General features: G+C 34.2%; 1 long non-coding RNA gene across 1 annotated transcript; it reads left to right on the top strand.

Moving 5' to 3' along the window:
- The first annotated feature begins 9,823 nt into the window (after positions 1-9,823).
- On the top strand, positions 9,824-11,222 carry LOC136220850 (uncharacterized). The gene is made up of 3 exons (XR_010684749.1): positions 9,824-10,504; positions 10,811-10,903; positions 11,003-11,222. It is a non-coding gene; the product is annotated as an uncharacterized lncRNA (long non-coding RNA).
- The last annotated feature ends 836 nt before the right edge of the window (positions 11,223-12,058 follow it).

Below are 12,058 nucleotides of genomic sequence, written 5' to 3'. Positions count from 1 at the left end.
TGGTTGACAGTGGCGCCACACACAACTTCATTTCACAAAAATTATGTCATGCTTTAGGTCTTCCTTCTACTTCTTTCTCTGGTATCACTGTGAAACTTGGGGATGGTCACCGGGTGCTAATTAATAGGAAATGAACTGCTCTTCAAATTTCTTTTGGAACCTTACAATTTATGGTGGAGGCGTTGGTGTTTGATATGGGGAATATGGACATGGTTTTAGGAATTGAATGGTTGAAGACATTAGGAGAAGTTACGCACCATTGGAATCTTCAATACATGAAGTTTAACTATCAAGGAACTGAGGTACAATTGAATGGGGTTTCTTCACAGGGGAATGGCCAAGAATCATTGAAGGGATGGTTGTCTCAAAGCCACAAGTCTCCTACCTTCCAACTATTGTTAAACACTGATCAAGAGGAAGCTACCCCCCTTGCTCCTAACTCTTTACATGGTGTTGAATTGCAGAAATTGTTGTGTTGCTTTGAGGAAATTTTCCAGGAGCCAAAGGGACTGTCGCCATCTCGATCGTACGACCATGCCATTAATTTGTTGCCAGGACAAGGCCCAGTCTGTGTTAGACCTTACCATTATCCACATGTGCAAAAAGAAGAAATTGAAAGGCAGGTGACTGAATTGTTATCAATGGGAGTCATTAGACCCAGCAAGAGTGCGTTTTCCAGTCCGGTAATCTTAGTGAAGAAGAAGGATCGGACTTGGCGTATGTGTGTAGATTATCGCGCTTTGAACAAAGCTACTATTCTAGATAAATACCTGATTCCTGTAGTGGATGAACTGATCGATGAATTGAAAGGTGCCCAATTCTTTACTAAACTTGACTTGAAGGCAAGATATAACCAGATACGGATGCATCCTGATAGTGTTGAATGAACGGCTTTTAGGACCCATGATGGCCACTACGAGTACCTCGTCATGCCATTTGGGCTCACTAATGCCCCAGCAACGTTTCAGGCAGTGATGAATGATATCTTTAGGCCTTTCCTACGTCGGTTTATTGTAGTTTTCTTCGATGATATTTTGATTTACAGGCCCTCTTGGTCGCAACATCTAACAGATATGTCGGTGGCCTTACAAATTTTAAAAGACAATGGCTTCAAGGTAAATGGGAAGAAATGCATTTTTGGCAAGCCTTCGGTGGATTATTTGGGTCACATAATTGATGGTCGAGGTGTGTCTATGGACCCATCCAAAATTCAAGCTGTTCAAGATTGGCCTACTCAAAAACATGTCAAGGGTGTCCGAGGTTTTCTTGGTCTCACGGGTTATTACCGAAAATTCATTTGTCACTATGGAAGTATTGCTAAGCCATTGACGGATCTCATGCGTAAAAATGCTTTTTATTGGAACGCTTCTGCTCAACAAGCTTTTGAGGAGTTGAAAACAGCTATGGTGACAGCTCCCGTACTGGCATTCTCGAATTTTACTGCCCCTTTTGTAATCGAGTGTGATGCGTCTGGTCGTGGAATTGGGGCTGTGTTAATGCAAAATCATCGTCCTATTGCTTTGTTTAGTAAAGCGTTGACAGATGGAAACTTGTCGAAATCTGCCTACGAACGGGAGATCATGGCTTTGGCCTTGGCGGTGCAACATTGGCATTCTTATTTATTAGGAAGCCGTTTTGTTGTGTATACGGATCAAAAGAGTTTGCAACACTTGCTGCAGCAATGAATCACCACACCGGATCAACAAAATTGGGTTGCCAAGCTATTGGGATATAATTTTGATATCTGTTATAAGCCGGGTAAGGAGAATCGGGCAGCAGATGCTTTATCACGTCGAGATGAAGTTGGGGAGTTTTCTGCACTACTCTCTAGTCCGGTTTGGGTCTAAGGGGCTCAGTTGGTGGCAGAAGCGCAGGCTGATCCTCAGTTAAAGCTGCTGATCAATAATTTACAGCAAAATCCCAACAAACACCCAGGCTACTCTCTATGCAAAGGCGTCCTATATTACAAAAAGCGGTTAGTAATTCCTAAAACTTCTAAATTCATTCCTTTGCTGTTGGATGAGTTCCATAAGACTACTTCAGGTGGTCATTCGGGTTATTATCGCACATATCGTCGATTGGCAGCCAACACTTATTGGTCGGGCATGAGTGCAACAGTCCAACGTTATGTTCAATCTTGTGACATTTGTTAGCGTTGTAAGGCTAGTTCATTGGCGCCGGATGGTCTTTTACAACCTTTGGAGATACCTAATGTTATATGGGATCATGTGTCGATGGATTTCATCTTAGGTCTGCCAAAGTCTAGAGGATTTGACGCTGTTTTGGTGGTAGTGGATAGGCTGTCTAAGTACAACCACTTTATTCTTTTAAAGCATCCGTATTTGGCTCGTATGATTGCGAAGACTTTTGTTTGTGAGGTGGTTCGTCTCCACGGGTTGCCAAAGTCTATTTTAAGTGATAGAGATCCTTTATTCCTCAGCCATTTTTGGCAAGAAATCTTTCGTTCGCAAGGGACACAATTGCATATGAGTTCTTCGTATCACCCAGAATCCGATGGGCAAACTGAAGTTATCAATCGATGTTTGGAAGCGTAATTGGTCATTATGGATTCCTTGGGCTGAGTTTTGGTATAATACCACTTTCCATGGCTCTACCGGTATGTCTCCTTTTGAGAGTGTGTATGGGCGGACTCCTCCTTCGGTAGTGCAGTATATTCCGGGGGAGATTCGAGTTGAAACAGTGAGTCAAGACTTGAAAGATAGGGATGAGGCCTTGAAACAATTAAAAGCTCATTTGCATCGAGCTCAAAGTCGTATGAAAGAGCAAGCGGACATGAACCGTAGAGATGTAAGCTTTGGTGTAGGGGAGTGGGTTTATTTGAAGCTAAAACCTTACCGCCAAATATCAGTTGCTCAACGTATCAATCAGAAACTCGCAGCGAAGTATTTCGGCCCTTTCAAGATAGTGGAGCGGATTGGCATGGTGGCCTATAAATTGGAGTTACCTCCTTCTTTGAAAATTCACCCGGTTTTTCATGTCTCACTTTTGAAGAAAGCGGTGATTTCAGACGAGGTGGAAAGTACTCTGCCACAGGAATTAGAGCTGGAAATTTCAGACCAGTGTGCTCTAGAAGCTATTTTGGCTAAGCGTTCTGTTTTGCAGCAGGGTGAGTCGATTATGCAATGGTTAATCCAATGGAAAAACCAACCCTTTGAAGAGGCTACTTGGGAAGATGCATTGTCAATTCAAAGTCAGTTTCTGGGTCTTAGTCTTGAGGACAAGACTCTTATAGATGGTGGGGGGTAATGATACAGATCATCACATTAATTCTTCTACCTTGGTTCATTCTAGTAATGGGCCTAAAATGTGGAAAGTATATTCTAGGAGACCTAAGGGTATTATGGGTAATAAAGGGTAAATTGTAGTGAGGTGGCAATAGTTAGTTACTGCCTTGGGGAATGGGCAGATGGTTATATTAAGAGGTGTGTGTGTGTGTGTACGGGGGATATGATTGTAGAATTCTCTATTTTGGCTCCTAACGCATAGCCTAGTGAGGGAGGAGGATTTCCTGGAAATCCTAGTTTGTGAATGTAATGGGTGTTGCATCATTTTCTAATTAATCAACTATCTACTATTCTTCTCTTTCTATTTCTTTTCATCTTGTTCTTAAGTTGAGGATTTTCAACACACCCGTATCGGGGTACCAAGGTTGAGGTTCATCAAAGTATGGAGCTGAAGATTGTTGACAGGTAAAGTGAGCCTAAGGTACTATGATTTGGTCCTTTACCTCGTGGATGATTATATAATGTGCCCCTGTTTCTTTTATTTTGGCTGCACTTGTCAAGCCAGTGATCAGTATCACCACAAATATAACAATGTCCTCTCTTTTGTGGGTTGGGCAATATGGGACGGAGTATCAGACTACTAATATGAGTTAAGGCTAGGGGACGAGGGGCTTTCCCTTTCAACAAAAGTTCATAGGAAACTAATTGATGTTATAGCCTATGAAAATCAAGATCATCAACATCGTTTGATAATAAGGATGTAGTGACAGGGTGAAATTCTTCATTTACATGTTGAAAAATCAAGCCATGTAAGAGATCAGATGGATAAGGGTTACCTAAGGCAAATAAATCATCAAGTATTACCTTGAGCTTCTGCAAATAATCCTCAACAGAATTACCATCATGTCTTGGAGTTTGCATTTCAATAGTGAGTTGCAGACGTTTGTTGCTAGACACAATACCATATGCTCGTTCAAGATATCCCTAAGTAACATGTGATGTTTGAAGATTGTGAATGAGTGGGTATATTTCTTCAGTTATAGAATTAAGTAACAGAGAACCGACAGTGTTTTTTGTTGTGTTTCGGGATGTAAATGAAGGATTTAAGATATAATCCATAGGATTATTCTGTCTGTGTAAATATTTTGGAGGTGGAGGGTTCAAACTAAGCACATGATCATACAGTCTGTGAGTTTGTAGAGTGGTGCTTATGTTCATTTTCCATGAACGATAATTCTTTGAGGTTAATTTGATATTAATGGTGATATTTGTTGTGACAAAAACATATCGGAACCAAAGATAGAAAAGCCAAAAGTGGAATTTGGTTGAAGAAATACCTCATTGGATTGGAGCCATAAATCGAATTTTGTGTGTAGAATTGTGAAATTGGGGGTGTGTTTGTTGTGTGTTGAGCGGTTATATGTGGCTGTTGCGGTAGGAACCTGGGAAAGACCGATGGAGGTTACGATGAGGATGATGCTTGGTTGTGCAGACCAGATGGTGAAACAAAGACGCCAAAGAGAATGGACTCTAACAATTTCGTAGTCACGGACGACAATGGCATTTGTGGTGGTTACTGATTTTGATTCGGTTGCCATAATGAAATTGACTGGGAATGATTTGGGAGATTGTCGAACGGTGAATTGAAAACATAATGAGTAACTGTTGGAGTGATAAATGATGAGGCGCTATCAGATATCATCATGTATTCTGGTGAGACATGTGTAGAAGATGATGGAAAGACGGTGGTGGCAACGGAGATAATAGCGCTGGACGGAGTAGGGTGAAGGCCTGAACCGGCTTGTGATACCATGTTACAATAATCAACGGTTTCAAGAGTAAAATAATGTGTATATTTGCTTGAATGTAAGATTACAAATACAGAGAGTATAAATACAAAAAGTTGAGTCAATCTGATATTGAGGAGTAAATCATAGTAGTTTGAAATTTAAAGAATTGCTAACTATCTATAGTGTATTTTTAGGTTATAACTGACTGCAGAGAATTAGTCAATTTGGTGATTAGGTGTATTGACTAAGTACTATTTATAATTCCTTCCTATTCCGCCTCAGGGGTATTAGATGGGACTTATCGGCTGGGACTGTAGCATCAGGCTTAATATCAATCATGGGTTGGTATCCTTCGTCAAGATCCTAAACCTAACTACCAAGAAACTATTTTCTTCTCCATACAGGTTTTGGGGGTCTTTTTCGGCTTTTAGGAAAAAGGTAAGCCTTCTTTACCTTGTTTTGATTTTTCTTTATGAATAAATTTTTTATTGATCTACTATGGTAGATTTGGTAGTTTTTCTTTATTTGTAGGTTTTTTTTTATTCGTTTTCCCTTTTTGGGTGGTTGTGGTATGTCTCCCAATATGAGTGTCATCATGTTTTCCTTCATGGAAAAACAGAAAAGTTTTATCTATCATCACATATATCTGACTCTTTGAAATATCATGAAGTTATTTCTAGATAAAAAGACTATAAAATCGATTATGGATGGAGTGTGTTTCTTGTTGTTGTGCCAAAAACAGTTTTAAGTGATGTCTATAATTGTTCTATCATGATCTATGATATTAAAAACAATCTTCTTTAATATGAATGAATCGATTATGTTTTTTTCTAAAAAAAAATACAATCAACCTTCGTGGATGACTTCTGAAACTTGTCATTGTTACAATCTTTTTTTTTCCCAATCAATGTCATGGGAAAGAAGATGAGGATGATTGAATTGATGTAGAATTTTATTTTAATTGTTACTTAATTATTGACTTTTATTTGAATTTTATTGCAATTTTATATGGAATAATTTGTTTTCAGAAATGAAATGTTGTCTCTCTTTTAATTTTTATTAATATTTATGATTAATTTTTTTTAGGAATAATGCGTAAAAATAACTCTAACATTTACCATCACGAGCAATTTTACCCTTAACGTTTAAAATAGTGCACTCTTACTTATAAAATTAACAAATTGGATCAATTTCAGAAATTATTATAAAATGTGTATATTATGTTCTTTATTCTGCATCACTTGCATACCAATTGGTTCTAAAAAAAAGATTTCATATTTTTTTATTTAATAATAAAATTAGAGATTAATATTTATAAATTCGGTGAAATATTTAAATTTTTTGTCCAACTCGTACAACAGACAATTTCTTTTTTTAATTTCACGTCTAATTATATGTTTGTGATCGGTTACTAATGAGTGATAAAATGATGCACATGTGAAGTTTATATAACAAGATTCAACACCAAGAAGACATTTTGATGAATTATTTCACAAATTGATCAAACTTATCAACGTTACGAATAAAATTGTTTTTGACTATCAATATTAAAGGTAATATTGCAACATTTAAAAATATTAAGAGTAAAATTGCTCCTAACCATAAACTTTGCCCATTTTTTTATATAATTAATACTATAAAATTGCATATTTTACATAAGTTATTAAAAATAATTGATTTATCAATAATAAATATTTTAGGGTGCTATAAATTTAAAATAATGTCAATTATGGAAAAACAATTATAGAAATTGATATATTTTCAGATTCTTTTTCGTTTGACTCATCCGTAATATTAACAATTGTATAATAGAATAGGGATGAAGGGTTTATTAATATTTATTTAGTAGTCCCGCAGCCTTCTGAAATGACAGCCAAGCCCTTACGTTTAGATATTGAAGATTTATCCTTAATAAACGATTTTAAAAGGCGAGGAGGGAAATGTGACGTTAGTGCTGACGACGCGTCCAAGATTTAGCAAGTAAGTATATACAAATGCTTGACTTGACTGTGACGCAACTGTTACTTTTTAAGGCAGCGGAAGGTTCAAATTCAATTATTGTTCAGTCTGAGGCTCAGGGGTGTTATGTAATTGATTACGTCCTCAACACCTGATAATTTAAAATAGGGAAAATTAGGTAAGATTCATTTATATATCTAGACCAATTACTAGATCTACTACACATTTGTGATTTTTCATCTTCTCTCATTCCTTCTATCGGTTTCATTTTTCATTTACTGTCCATCTTTTCATCATTCCCCTTCCTTTATAATTTGCGGAACCATCTCCATTTTTTTTATCATCATGTCTCTTCTTTCTTTCTTTGTTTCTCTATTTTTGTAAAGGATGGTTCTTCATCTTCCTATTTCATGTTCGTCTCTAGGTTTCTTTCTTCTTGTGCGAATCGAAAGCATGATTATTCAACGTTCTTCTGTGTTTATCATATGTTTATTTCAATGGCAAAAGACAGAAATAAAGTAGATTTCTACCTTTTTATCTTCATCTTTTTCTAGAAATTTTTGCAAAATGAGTTTTCGTCACATTTTGCAAAGTCTGCGAACAGAAAATCACCTGGAAAATGATGATTTTGCTTCGCAGAATCTGCGAAGCCTGCAAAGAAAAACCATCCTTTTCCAGTTTGTTTTTCTCTTCGCAGAATCGCTTTCTGCGAAGCAAAATCATCATTTTCCAAGTGAACTTTGCTTCGCAGACTTCGCAAAATGTGACGCAAACTCATTTTGTGAAGTAAAAATCATCATTTTCAAGTGTGTTTCGTTCATTATTTTTCTAAAATTACTTAATTTTTTTGTGAATGTTGAATACAAAAGCATCAATCACAATGATCGAAAGCATGATTATTCAACGTTCTTCTGTGTTTATCATATGTTTATTTCAATGGCAAAAGACAGAAATAAAGTAGATTTCTACCTTTTTATCTTCATCTTTTTCTAGAAATTTTTGCAAAATGAGTTTTCGTCACATTTTGCAAAGCCTGCGAACAGAAAATCACCTGGAAAATGATGATTTTGCTTCGCAGAATCTGCGAAGCCTGCAAAGAAAAACCATCCTTTTCCAGTTTGTTTTTCTCTTCGCAGAATCGCTTTCTGCGAAGCAAAATCATCATTTTCCAAGTGAACTTTGCTTCGCAGACTTCGCAAAATGTGACGCAAACTCATTTTGTGAAGTAAAAATCATCATTTTCAAGTGTGTTTCGTTCATTATTTTTCTAAAATTACTTAATTTTTTTGTGAATGTTGAATACAAAAGCATCAATCACAATGATCCATTTATCTTGAGTACAAAAACATCAATCAGAGTGAATGGTGATTGGGATGCGATGAAAATGGTGGACCTGCCGATTTTTCTTGGATTATTTCTTTAAAAAAAAGAAAAATCACCATTATCATCCCAAATGTCATTGTTTCTGTATGACGCCGCCAATTTTTCTTGCTTCTGTAAAGTATGAAAGCACTCCAATGTTCTAGTTCCTTCTGCTTTTGAACTTCCGTTTGCTTATTATAACTTCTTAGCAAATTCCTTGGGTTTAGGGTTTAGAATTTGAATTATTGTTGCAATCTTGTTGTAGATTTTGATAATATTATGATTTTAATTTTATAATTATTGTTGCAATGTTGTTGTAAATTTTGATAATGTTATGATTTTAATGTTTGCACTCTTGTTGTTATGATTTGAATGTTATATACCACTTCATATTTTTCGTATTTTTCGCAATTTGCGAAGCCTACGAAGATAATACTGCTTAAGAACATGACTTTTACTTCGCATATTGCGAAAACTGCGAAGTAGAAGTCATTCTACGAATTAGTATTACCTTCGTAGGCTTCGCAAATTGCGAAAAATGCGAAGTAAGTTTCATGTTCTTAAGTAGTATTATTTTCGCAGGCTTCACAAATTGCAAAAAATACGAAGTAAAAATCATGTCCTTAAGTAGTATTATCTTCGCAGGCTTCGCAAATTGCAAAAAACGAAGTCAAATGGAAGAGAGAAAGAAGAAAGAGTAAGAAATTTCTAAGTGTTATATATATATGAAGGATATTTTGAAAAAGTCATAGAAAAATAGTCTAGATAGAGTTATGATTATTTAGTTAACCTTGAAATTTCACTAATTTATTGGGACTAAAATTAAATTTTTTTGGTTAAGGTGCAAAAATTACCCTTAACGTTTGCATCTAGAAGCCATTTTATCTCTAAGGTCTAAAATGGTAATTTTACCCTTAACATGGCAGCCAAGATAAAATTAGCTAAATATCCTATTTTCCAATTAATTTCCTCTAAGCTCAAAACAAGCAAAACTTTAGAGTACTCCCAATTAAAGTTTCGCTTATACACTCTTGACGGACTATGAAGCATAAACATTATAAATCAATAATTAAAGGATTAGTTAGATGAATAATATCATAATTAATTATAAAATTACAATTAAATTAGATTATTAAATTTAATTCTGAAAATGTCATTATTTTTCATATATAATAAATAAAATATGTTTTTATATTTTAATTTAAAAAAATTTAAATTCCAATTCATAAATCCTAAACTCTAGAAAATATATTCTAGACCCATAAGTTATAAATTCTAAATCTTAAAATAAATTAAAAATAATGATTTTATTAATTTAATATAATTTAAAATTAGGATTTAATTATAGATAGTTTTTAAAATGTGAATTTATATGTAAATTTCTCATAATTTAAAAGTAAAAAATGATAAAAAAAATATTATCCGTATCTATTATATATATATAAAGAGTGGAAACTAAAAAAATCAAACTAATAGAAGATTACTAAACTGATCGTGGCTTAATAAGGGAGCTTTTGCTGAGTTGTAATTTTGTCAATTATTTCGGAATTATTCTATTTTTCTTTTTAAAATTACAGCTATGGAGTAAGTTTAATGCTTTTCGGTTTGTATGTTATCTCTATGTACAACCATTAGTATTTGAACTTTAACTGTCTCTTATCTTTATTTGTGGTTTTTGAACTAAAGAGTTTTTTGAGGTTAAGAGTTCTACTCATTTTAGGTTCCTTCTCTCTTTCGCTATTAATCCAACTCATATTCGTCTCTCTTTTACTATTAATCCAACTCATGTTTTAGGTTCCTCTCATTTTTCTTCTTTGTTAGACTGCTTGGGTTCATTTCTTGAGTTTTTTTTCCCAATTGGTGTTTTTTTTAATTATTTTGTATTTATGCCATCTTTTGCTATTAAATTTCTAGTTTCATTGATTCAAATTTATTTCTGTTGAACTGATGACCTTCTGGTTTGTATTTCATCATTCCCAGCATTCTCATTCTTCACGTTATAGCTGCTTTTATTCTTATTTTAGGGAATTCTATGATTGAAACTAGAGGGAGGAACCATGGGTTCTTGCTATCTTGTGGTCCGTTGGTGGTAGGAGTTCCTGCGTTCTTCTTTGGACTCTCTCTGAGTATGTTAAGTATCTAATATGGGTGAGTGTTAATGTCAAGTTTATAATTCCATTCCTTTAATATTTTTCCCTGTGTTTCTCCTATCTTCACTCAATCAAATGTCATCTTTTGAGCTATTTTATGTAACTAATTTCAGAGGCGGAACTAATTTTATGTAGCTATTTTTCCCTTTGTTCCTGTGTTTCGTCCCATTTTCATAAGATTTCATTATTTATTTATTTTTTACTTATATTTTATTGGTCGAATGGAAGTTTCAGTTGATTTGTGATATTTTCAAATGCTTTCGTTTGTGCTTGAATAGTTTTGCTTGGCTGAATTTACCTTTAGATTGAAGATGTTCGCGAAAAGCTTAATGTCGAAGTTACCGTTGCTTTAGGCTCGTCTCGTGCATCCGCAGCAATTGAATCATTTGAGGACATGGTAGCTTTTGTTTTCTTATCGCTAATAAATTGCATTTTTATTACTATTTCTTATGGCGTACTACTTTATGGAACTAAGAATAGATTATACTTGTGTTAGTGTTTGCACCAAAGCATCATGAAGGATATTAAAGATTATGATAGTGGCTCTTAGTGGAATAGATCTTTTGGCTTGTGCTGAAACTGGTAGTGGCAAAACTGCTGCAATACTTATTATTTCTTCACTTCATATTTTGGGCTCATTCTGTATTATACTGATGGAAAGAGCAAAAGATCTTTTGGTGTAATGCTTACGGGCATGCTTTTTATGATATTGTTTCTTTAAGTTTAAAATGCAATCTATTGTATTTCTATAATTTTACCTATTAATTTAATTTTTCAAATTATAATTATATTATTTTAGTTGTTAATACTATCTTGACTTTTTAAGCCACGTTTGGATCATGTTGGATTCACTTTAGTTGTTAAGTTAATTTTTCAAATTATAATGGTTATCATTTCAAAGTTTAAATTATTAGACCATATAAAGATAACTCCTTATATCCATTTTATTAAATACATGAAGATAAGAATGAGTTTTTTTTTTCAAACATAAATCCATTATTCTCTTTTCTAAAGATTAGGATTATCATTATCAGGAGGAGTTAATTTGATTTTTAAAAATTGGAATAGATGTGGATAAAAATGGGTTTTTTCAAATATCAAATTATACTATTTGAAAACAATTTATTATGTCTTTTTTATTAAATATATATAAAAATACGAATGAGTTTATTTATTTTTCAAATTATAATTGAGTTAAAAGGTTAATTTGGCCTAACAAATTCAATTTAGTCTAAATTGAAGTTTAAATATCAATTTATTTAGTTTTTTTTTTTTTTATTAAAGGCGGGGGAAGGAACCGGCTTTCAGGACATCTCAGCTATGATGGCACCTCCCTAGACCCGGACCAAAGCCCGAATGAATAAATAAATAAATAAAAAATGAAAGAATACAGAGGTTTCGCCAATACAGCGTTAAGAGAACCGATAATTAACTCTGCCTATCGAATCAGCTAAAACTAGGCTATTACAGAAAGATGGAATTTCACCCCACCACATATTTGAGTGTCCGAGTCTTGCGTGATTAGTTTTAAAATTGACAATATTTGGTAAAT

Source organism: Euphorbia lathyris, chromosome 2 (genome assembly GCF_963576675.1).
Source record: "Euphorbia lathyris chromosome 2, ddEupLath1.1, whole genome shotgun sequence".
Lineage (NCBI taxonomy): Eukaryota > Viridiplantae > Streptophyta > Magnoliopsida > Malpighiales > Euphorbiaceae > Euphorbia > Euphorbia lathyris.
The sequence above is the reverse complement of the archived record's forward strand: the minus strand, read 5'-3'. Positions and strand labels throughout refer to the sequence as shown.